We start from the raw sequence: 10,491 nt of genomic DNA, 5'->3' as shown, positions 1-10,491 counted from the left end.
TCAACACTGGCAGATCCTTCTAAACCCATGCCCACCTCTTTCCACTTGTTCTCCACATGGCACAAACACTGCCTGGTCATTAAATGCCCGAAGCTCATTCCTGCCTCAGGGCCTTTGTCCTGCTGTTCCCCCTGCCTAGATGCTCTTCTCCCAGTTATTTGCTCTTTTTCATCTGACAGACCTTGGCTCCAATGTCACCTGCTGAGCACTCCAGGGTAGTTAGCCTCCGTACACAGTTATCATCTAGGCTCCCCATTTATCTGCCTGTTGGTTCTTATCACCATGTGATTTAGCTGTATCCTACAGTATTTTGGAATTTCCATTCTAATTTTTCCCAAACAAATGGTGTTTTTAACGTATCTTTTTTTTTTTTTTTTTTTGAGACAGAGTCTTGCCTTGTTGCCCAGGCTAGAGTGAGCTTAGCTCACAGCAACCTCAAACTCCTGGGCTCAAGTGATCCTCCTGCCTCAGCCTCCTGAGTAGCTGGGACTACAGGCATGCGCCACCATGTCTGGCTAATTTTATATATGTATATTTTTAGTTGTCCATATAATTTCTTTCTATTTTTTTTAGTAGAGACAGGGTCTTTCTCTTGCTAAGGCTGGTCTCGAACTCCTGACCTCAAGTAATCCTCCTGCCTTGGCCTCCCAGAGTGCTAGGATTACAGGTGTGAGCCACCGCACCAGGCAGAATGTATCTTTTTGTTGTTGATTGCTAAAGTGATTGCAAGTTGGTACATTTTGCATTTTGAAAGATTTCACCAAATTATCCTCCAGTAACACTGTAACAATTTGAATTTTCTGCATTACTATATTAAAAAAGTATTTTCCGCACCATCTCAAAGCTGCACAATTTTTTACATTTGTCAATCTAAGATGTAAAAACTGGTTTTAATTTTCATTTTCTTTATGCTTATCTGATTGAAAGTGAATCGTTTGTGTGTGTGTGTGTGTGTGTGTGTGTGTGTGTGTGTTCAGGTGGGAAGAGGAAAGGGCAGAGCTGGAGAAAAAACATTCCAGGCAGAAGGAGCTAGAAATGCAAAAGCCCTGAAGGAAGAACTGAAGGCAGGCCAGTGTAGCTGGCAAGTGATGGGCTGAGTGAGAGGAGACCAGGGTCAGAGAGGTGATGGGGCGTGTCCCTAGTGGACACCCTGAGGATGAAGATTTTGGCCTTTTCACTGAGTTTAAAAACCAGAGTGACAACATCAGATTGTTTTAGGCTAAAAAAAATATTTATTGAGATATAAATCACATACCATGAAATTTGCTCTTCTAAAGTGTACACTTGAGTGGTTTTTAGTATACTTACAAAGTTGTGCAACCCTCACCACTGTCTAATTCTGGAACATTTTCATTACCCTCAAAAGAGACTCCATCCCTTTAGCAGTCACCCGCCCCAACCCCTGGCAACCACTAATTTACTTTCTGTCCATTCATATTTGCCTATTCTGGGCATTTCACTTTTTCTCTTTCTCTTTTTTTTTGTTTTTTCTTGAGATGGAGTCTCGCTCGGTTGCCCAGGCTATTGTGCTGTGGCATCGGCCTACCTGGCAGCAATCTCAAACTCCCGGGCTCAAGCCATCCTCCTGCCTCAGCCTCCCAAGTAGCTGGGACTACAGGCACATGCCACCACCCCTGGATAATTTTTTCTATTTTTGTTAGAGACGGGGTCTCGATCTTGCTCAGGCTGGTATCCACCTCCTGACCTCAAGCGATCCTCCGGCCTTGGCCGCCCAGAGTGCTAGGATTACAGGTGTGAGCCACCACGCCCGGCCTGGGCATTTTATATAAATGGAATCGTACAGTATGTGGCCCTTTGTGTCTGGCTTCTTAGCATGTTTTCAGGGTTCACCCATGTTGTAGGATGTATCAGTAATTCATTCCTTTCTATGGTCAAATAACATTCCCCTGTATAACTAGACAGTTCCACATTTCGTTTAGCCATTCATGACTTGGTGATCGCTACTCACTTCCCTATGGTTGTAGCTTCCCGCTCACTGCCTCTCATGCCACTTCTGTTATCATTCTTGGTGATTTCCACAGCCTGGCAGATAATCATTTGACCACTCTGGCCTCTCGGTCCCCTGACCTCTCCTCCAGTGATGGTATTGTCCCCCCCAACCCCTTCCTCCCATGGTCAACTCTAGATCTGCCTCAGTAACCTCAGCCTCTTCAGAATCTCAATTGCATGCATCTCACTCACTGCCCCACTGTATCCTGTCTTTCTAGTTCATTCCGTCCAAAACCTCAACTCCAACAATCCAACGGCCCCATGACCTTTCCACAGCCCCTCAGCCCCCTTATGTCTGCACATTGATTAAATTCCTTTACCAACCATTATAATCACCCCCTCACACATTCTCTGCCGCCTCCCCCCTCCACATACTCACCTGGCAAAAACCCAATCCTTGTTAAATTTAAGGCTCCACCTATTGCATGCCTGCATCTTTGCAGCTGCATGTAGATGGGGGAAAATGTGCACCCATGCTAACTGCTCTCACCTTTAATTCAAACCTACCCACTTCGTGTGGGCCCACAGTGCTGCCCAGCAACATTGCCCCATCTCCCTGGTGTCCTGACTCTGCCGGATGACATATCAAAACTGTTCTTCAAACCTCTAGCAGCTCCTCCCCCATCCTCACTCCCAGCCATAACCTTCTTCCTGCTTCCAAAGCCACCCTCCCCCCGCTGTCTTCACCTGCCCACTCTGCCTTCCCACCTGTACCAGGTGAGCAGCCTCATTCCCATCCGCTGCGGTTCTTTATTTCCTACGCAGAGTCTCAGTTTTCTCTTCCACCATTCAAAACATTCATCTCCTGGGACTCAGGGTCCCAGGAGAGAAATGTGCAGCTCCCAAAAGCAGAACTAGGCCAGCTGCTTTCTTCTTCATCTTTTTTTAAAAGCCTCTTCAGGCTCCAAGAGGAAATACTTTCATGGTCTATTGGGCCTCAGATTGAAAACTCAGATGCCCTTAGGGGCCAGTGGGGAAAGCCAGTCCCATAGAGGAAAATTTCTCAGTTGCATTACACAGTTGTGACACTTTCCCCCCTTCCTCTGCCCCCACCCCCAGCTTTATTCAGGTGTAATTGATATACAAGAAACTCACATATTTAAAGTGTACAATTTGGCAAGGTGTAGTGGCTCACGCCTGTGATCCTACCACTCTGGGAGGCCAAGGCAGGAGGATCAAGTGAGTTCAGGAGTAGGAGACCAGCCTGGGCAAGAGCAAGACTCCATCTCTAACAAAAATAGAAGAAAAATCCAAAAATAGAAAAAATTAGCTGGGCGTGGTGATACACACCTATAGTCCCAGCTACTTGGGAGGCTGAGGCAGGAGGATCGCTTGAGCCCACGAGTTCGAGGTTGCAATGAGCTATCGTGACATCCCTGCAGTCTACCCGGGATGACAGCATGAGACCCTGTCTCAAAAAAAAAAAAAGTGTACAATTTGATGAGTTTTGATTTAGGTATACATGTGTGAAGCCATTACCACAATCAAGATAATGACACTATCCACCATCCCCAGAAATTTCCTCAAGCATCCTTGTAAACCGTCGGTCTCTTACCCCCCCCCCCACACACACACAAACAGCCCCAGATGATCCCTTGTGTGCTTTCAGTCACTGTAGATTACTTTGCATTTTCCAGGAAGAAATTATATAGTATTGTGAACTAAAATAAAACCTTAAGGTTCACCCCCGCACCGACTGACTGAATGGCCCCCTCCCCATCATGGCCAAAGGAATATCCTACAACTAAATTGCCTACCAAGATGGAGGTCAGACATGCCTCATCATGCCCTCCTCCCTTCTTGAGGACGTGCTGTGTAACCCATTAACAGGCCTAAGGGAATGCAAGACAAACCTGCAGGTCCTCAATTTACACAACAAATATATGTCAGGTGGCTTGTCTCTGATAAATGGCTCCTTATGTTAAAACATTCCAAGCCTTTAGACAAAGCTTCAAGTCTTTAACCAATTACAAGCCATCAGTCTTTTAATCCACCTATAACCTGTAAGCCCCCGCTTCAAGATGGCCCACTTTTCCGGGCCAAACTAATGTACGCATGCCTTCCATGTATTGATTTATGACTTTACCTGTAACTCCTGTCTCCCTGAAATGTGTAAAACCAAACTGTAACCCAGCCACAGCGATTCCACTTGCTCAAGGCTTCTTGGGCGTGGCTCCAGGTCATGGTCCTCAAATTTGGCTCAGAATAAATCTCTTTAAAATTATTTTACAGAGTTTGGCTTCTTTTGGTCCACAAATTTGTGTAGCATTCCATATTAAAAAATAAATAAAATAAAATGAAATTTATCATTTTGACCTTTTTTTTTTTTTTTTTTGAGACAGAGTCTCACTCTCTTGCCTGGGCTAGAGTGCCATGGCATCAGCCTCGCTCACAGCAACCTCAAACTCATGGGCTCAAGCGATCCTCCTGCCTCAGCCTCCCAGGTAGCTGGGACTACAGGCATGTGCCACCATGCCTGGCTAGTTTTTTCTATATATTTTTAGTTATCCAGCTAATTTCTTTCTATTTTTTTAGTAAAGATGGGGTCTCACTCTTGCTCAGGCTGCATTTTGACCATTTTTAAGTGTGCAGTTCATTGTTGTGCAACCATCACCACTATTTATCTCCAGAGCTTTTTCATACTCCAAACTGAAACTTTGTACCCATTAAATAATAACTTTCCATTCCCCGTTTCCCCAGGCCCTGGCAACCACCATTCTACCTTCTGTCTCTGTGAATTTTGACTACTTTACCTACCTCAGTAAGTGGAATCGCAATATTTGTCCTTTTGTGATTGGCTAATTTCACTTAGCTTATGTCTTCAGGGTTCATCCATGTTGTAGCATGTGACAGCATTTTTTTCCTTTTTAAGGCTGCATAATATTTCATTGGATGTATATGCCATGTTTTGTTTATCCATTTATCCTTCAGTAGACACTTGAATTGTTTCTACTTTTTGGCTATTGTGAATAACGCTGCTATGAATCCGGGTGTGCAAGTATCTGTTTGAGTCACTGCCTTCAATTCTTTTGGGTATTTACCCAGAAGTGAAATTGCTGGCTTATATGATAATTCTATGCTTAACATTTTTAGGAACTGCTGTACCATTTTCCACAGTGGCTGCACCATTTTATGTTCCCACCAGCAGTGCACAAGGGTGCCAGTTTCTCCAGATCCTAGCCAACACTTGTTTTCTTTTTTGTTACTGATGTGAAGTGCTATCTCATTGTGGTTTTGATTTGCATTTCTGTAATGATTAGTGATGTTGAACATCTTTTCATGTGCTTATTGGCCATTTGTATATCTTCTTTGGAGAAATGTCTATTCAAGTCCTTTGCCCATTTTTTAATGGGGTTCTTTTGTTGTTGCCAAATTTAGAAGTTCTTTATGTATTCTAGATATTAACCCCTTACCAAAAATCATTGTCAAATCCAATGTCATGAAGCTTTTCCTCTGTTGACCTAGAGGGAAAAAAATTGAGGCAAATTTAATATAAGTAGAGAGTTTATTTGGGCCAACCTTGAGGAATGCAATTAGGGAACATAAATTCAAGTTGTCCTGAATATGTGATCTGATTAGCAGCAGTTACAAGTGGGTTTTTATTTATTATTATTATTATTATTTTTATTTTTTAGAGACAGGGTCTCACTCTGTCACCAAGGCTGGAGTGCAGTGGCATGATCATTGCTCACTGCAACCTCAAACTTCTGGGCTCAAGCAATCCTCCTGCCTCAGCCTCCCAAGTAGCTGGGACTACAGATGCTGACCATCACACCTGGCTAATTTTTTACTTTTTGTAGAGATGGGGTCTCACTATGTTGCCCAGACTGATCTTGAACTCCTGGCCTCCAGTGATCCTCCCATTTTGGCCTCCCAAAGTGCTGGGATTACAGGTTCTGCCCACAGTAGATTTTTAAAGGAAAAAAAGAGCCAGTTCCTAAATCGTTTACTAAGAATTTACATTAAAATACAAGCTATTGATAAGCTAAACATTGTTCTTTGTTTCACAAATTCCAGGAACCAGAAGATAAGGAGCTAGTCAGGGACAGAATACCTTTAAACAAAGGCTTTTGGGCGTGGGTTGGGGGTGGTGTGACTGAGATCTCACATTCTTGTCTCTCTGGGCCTGATAAATTTTGCAAACCTCACATAGCTCAGACTGCTCTGAGCTTTCTTTTTTCCTAAGAAAACCCCCCAAAAACCATAAAACAAAAAAACTAAACAAATTGTTTTCCTAACTCTTACACACTTTGACACCGATGTGTAAGGGTTTTTCCTCATACACTTCTCCAGCTGGTATCAATTGGGTGTCCTATGATTTAACGCAATTTAACTAACTGGAGTTAGTTATTTCAATTTAACTATCTGAGGGCTCAGTCCCACAATGCTGTCCCCCACTTCAGCTGCCAATCACAAGCCCCAGGTTTTAACCTGTACCTCTGATCAACAGGCTTTGGTTTTCCCACAACCCCCTTCTTGGGTTCAATTAATTTACTAGGATGGCTCACAGAACACAAGAGAAGCACTTAACTTACATTTTACTTATTCATTATATTAATAAAGGACATAATAAAGAATACAGATGAAGAGATACATAGAGCAAGATCTGGAGGTGTCCCAAGTGTAGGAACTTCTGTTCCCGTTGAGTTGAGGTGCGCCACCCTCCTGGCGGGCCCTTGTGTTCAACAACCTGGAAACTCTCCGAACTCACGGTTCAGGGATTTTTATGGAAGTTTTATCACGTGGGCATAAGTGACAATTAACTCCACTTCCAAGGCTGGGCACGGTAGCTCATGCCTGTAATCCAAGCACTCTGGGAGGCCGAGACAGGAGGATCGCTCGAGGTCAGGAGTTCGAGACAAGCCTGAGCAAGAGCGAGACCCGTCTCTACTAAAAATAGAAAGAAATGATCTGGACAGCTAAAAATATATATAGAAAAACTTAGCCGGGCATGGTGGCGCGTGCCTGTAGTCCCAGCTACTCGGGAGGCTGAGGCAGAAGGATTGCTTAAGCCCAGGATTTTGAGGTTGCTGTGATATTGATGCCACGGCACTCTAGCCGGGGCAACAGAGTGAGACTCTGTCTCAAAAAAAAAGGAAAAAAAAAAAGCTCCACTTCCAGCCCCTCTTCCTGTCTCTGGAGAATGAGGGTGGAACGGAAAGTCCTAAGCTTCTAACCATGGGTCAGTCTTCTGGTGACTAGCCACCATCCAGGAGCCTACAAGAGTCACCTCATTAGAACAAAAGACGCTCTTGTCACCAAGAAGATTCCAAGGAACTCAGGGGCTCTGTGCCAGAAATGGGGAGGCAGATAACAATATATTTCTTTATTATTTCACAGTTTTCTTCTAAGAGTTTTATCATTTTAGCTCTTATGTTTAGATCTTTGATCCATATTGAGCTAATTTTTGCATATGTAAGGGTCCAACTTCATTCTTTTTCATGTGGATATTCATCCAGTTTTCCCAATACCATTTGTTGTAAAGACTATTCTTTCCCCATTGAATGGTCTAGGCATATGTATATGTCTGAGTTTATTTCTAGAATTTGCATTTTTAACAGTTTGCAGTTAAGAACCATTGATGTGTTAGCTGAAGAAAATGATGAGGCTCATAGACTTGGAACGGAGAGCTTTATTTCTCATAAAGGGTTGCAGCCTGTGGGTGGCCATTTTGACAGCATAGAAAGCAGAGCCCTGGCTAGAAGCCAGGAACCAGTGCTTTGAGGCAGGGACAATGGAAACAGGAATTTATAATGAGCGGGAGGGACAAATATACATATTTAATAAGCCATAGGAGGGGTCATGAATATTTGTGAAGGAGAAACATGCACACGTGCAATGGAGTTTTGTGCGCCTTTTCGGCGTCCACGTTCAGAAAATGGCGGCCCTCTGGTGTCAAAAGGTGAAGCAGCAGACATGGAAGCCCTCTCTGCGCATGCTCTGTGGACTGGTTAAGACCGTTCCAGGGTTGATGGTCTCTTACCAGGAAAGAGTGCTGGTTCCTTGTAGTGCCAAAACCAGAAATCAGGAGTAGATCATGAGATTGGTTTCAGTCTGGCCTTAAAGAAAAAAGCCTGATGGCCCTTAGCAAGGGTATAATGAGGTCTGTCTGACCTCCCATCCTGTCAATTCAATTTCCTCCCACTATGGCTGGGAGCTCAGCTTTAAGGTTTCTCTAGGTTCTCTTTGGCCAAGAGGGGGTCTGTTCAGTTAGCAAAAGGTGTATGATTTTATTTAGTTCACAGGTGTATGGTATCAGATTAAAAATAAAACAGGTAGGGAGTTGTATTTTTAAAGGAATCATAAAGAGAGCAACACCTGGGCAGAAGCCTGACCGAGGCAGGGAGTTCGACATCTGGGGAGTGGTGTCCCAGGCAGAGGCAAAGGCAGGCAAAGGCCCTGAGGTGCACAGGTGCGTGGTGGGTTCAGGGAGCACCAAGAAGGAAGGAGAGGCCAGAGCTGAGTGAGGGGTGAGTGGGCCTCTCGGGCCACGGAGGGACTCGGCCTCTTCCCTGGACTGAGACAGAGTTGGGTGACCACTGGCCTGAGAACAGGGGTGAAACTTCAGGATGAGAAAAGGCCTTGAGACAGCAGGGGAGATTGTCTTCAGGTGACTTCTGTGAAAAGGCCCTGTGACAATCCAGGGTGCATGTCGCAACCTTATGGGGTTAAAAAGTACCAGGTTAAAATTTCCTCCCACTACGGTGGGATAAAGGCTTGACCTAGAAATTGATTAATAAAAAATCACATTGCATTTCTTACAAACCCAATTCCTGGCCTGAGAGGTGAACCTACGATCTGTCCTAAAAATTTCCCTCTGGCTGCTGTGTTGGCTGGAATTGGAAGTGGCCCCAAGGCTGGTGGCTAAGAGTGAGGGAGGCTGCCGCTGGATCAGGGTGGGGCTGTGGTAGGGGAGGGGAGCAGAGGGTGGGACAGCGATGCTCAGGAACGGAGTGGACAGGCCATGGGGCTGGTGTGCCAGGGGAGGGGAGAGAGGGAGGCGTCCTGGGCTAGGCCCCGGGCTCTGGCCTGGAGACTGGGGAATCACAAGGGCCCCTGAGATGGGAACTAGAAGGAGGAGCAGGTTTAGGGGCGACACTGTGGCTAGTATGGAAAAGGATGGGAGTGAGAGCCCAAGAGGAGGCGTCCAGCATGAAGCCCAGAGCTCCAGGGGATACAGGAGCCCGAGTCTGACCCTAAGCCCTAAACCCATGATACCCCACACATCTGCCATTTGAGTCTTCCCTTCCACATTTTGCCACACATCCATGCATCACCTGTACACCAAACTGCTTAACAGTTTTCTTTATTTTATTTATTTATTTATATTTTAATAAGATGGGGTCTCGCTCTTGCTCAGGCTGGTCTCAGACTCCTGAGCTACAACGATCCACCTGCCTCGGCCTCCCAGAGTGCTAGGATTACAGGTGTGAGCCACCGTGCCCAGCCAACAGTTTTCTTTCTTTCTTTTTTATTTTATTTTATTTTATTTATTTGTTTTTTTTGAGACAGAGTCTCGCTCTGTTGCCTGGGCTAGAGTGCCTTGGTGTCAAGCTCATAGCAACCTCAAACTCCTGGGCTTAAGCAATCCTTCTGCCTCAGCCTCCCGAGTAGCTGGGACTACAGGCATGTGCCACCATGCCCAGCTAATTTTTTTTCTATATATATAATTTTAGCTGTCCAGATCATTTCTTTCTATTTTTAGTAGAGACAGGGTCTCACTCTTGCTCAGGCTTGTCTCGAACTCCTGACCTCGAGCGATCCTCCTGCCTCGGGCTCCCAGAGTGCTAGGATTACAGGCGTGAGCCACCATGCCTGGCCAACAGTTTTCTTTAAATCAACTCTCTTTGAAAAAAATTCAACACATTTATTTAAACAGGAAATATCATTTCACTCCAGGAAGTGGAAAACCAGTGTCAATTGCCATAAATAGGGTGTAATAGTATAAATAAATCCATTGATTCAGCAATAATCAAGAAGAGGTGCTAAAAGCACTGGGTGCAAAGTTATTGGGGAACAGGTTATTCACAGGGTCTCAAGGTGCCACCCACAGATGATGCAATAATTTGAAGGCAAAAAGGCACCTTTGCAGGGAGATTTGGCAGTCACCTCCTATTACAGGCTGAGGATTGAACTCTGACCTTTTCTCCAGCCCAAATTCCTTTCTAAGAGGCTGGTAAGTCATGCCTTACAAACCATTAATTGGGTTTTAAAAAAAATAAATTAAAAATTAATAAAAATTAATTTAAAAAAATGGTTAAGATGGCCAGGCACAGTGGCTCACGCCTGTAATCCTAGCACCCTGGGAGTCCGAGGCAGGAGGATCGCTTGAGCTCAGGAGTTTGAGGCTGCAGTGCGCTATGATGACACCACTGCACTCTAGTCTGGGCAACAGAGTGAGACCCTGTCTCCAAAAAAAAAAAGAAAGATACATGTGATTCCATCTGGAGTCCATATCGGTAATCTAGGATAATCTATCCA

This window comes from Lemur catta, chromosome 19, assembly GCF_020740605.2.
Source record: "Lemur catta isolate mLemCat1 chromosome 19, mLemCat1.pri, whole genome shotgun sequence".
In the NCBI taxonomy this organism is placed as follows: domain Eukaryota; kingdom Metazoa; phylum Chordata; class Mammalia; order Primates; family Lemuridae; genus Lemur; species Lemur catta.
The sequence above is the reverse complement of the archived record's forward strand: the minus strand, read 5'-3'. Positions refer to the sequence as shown.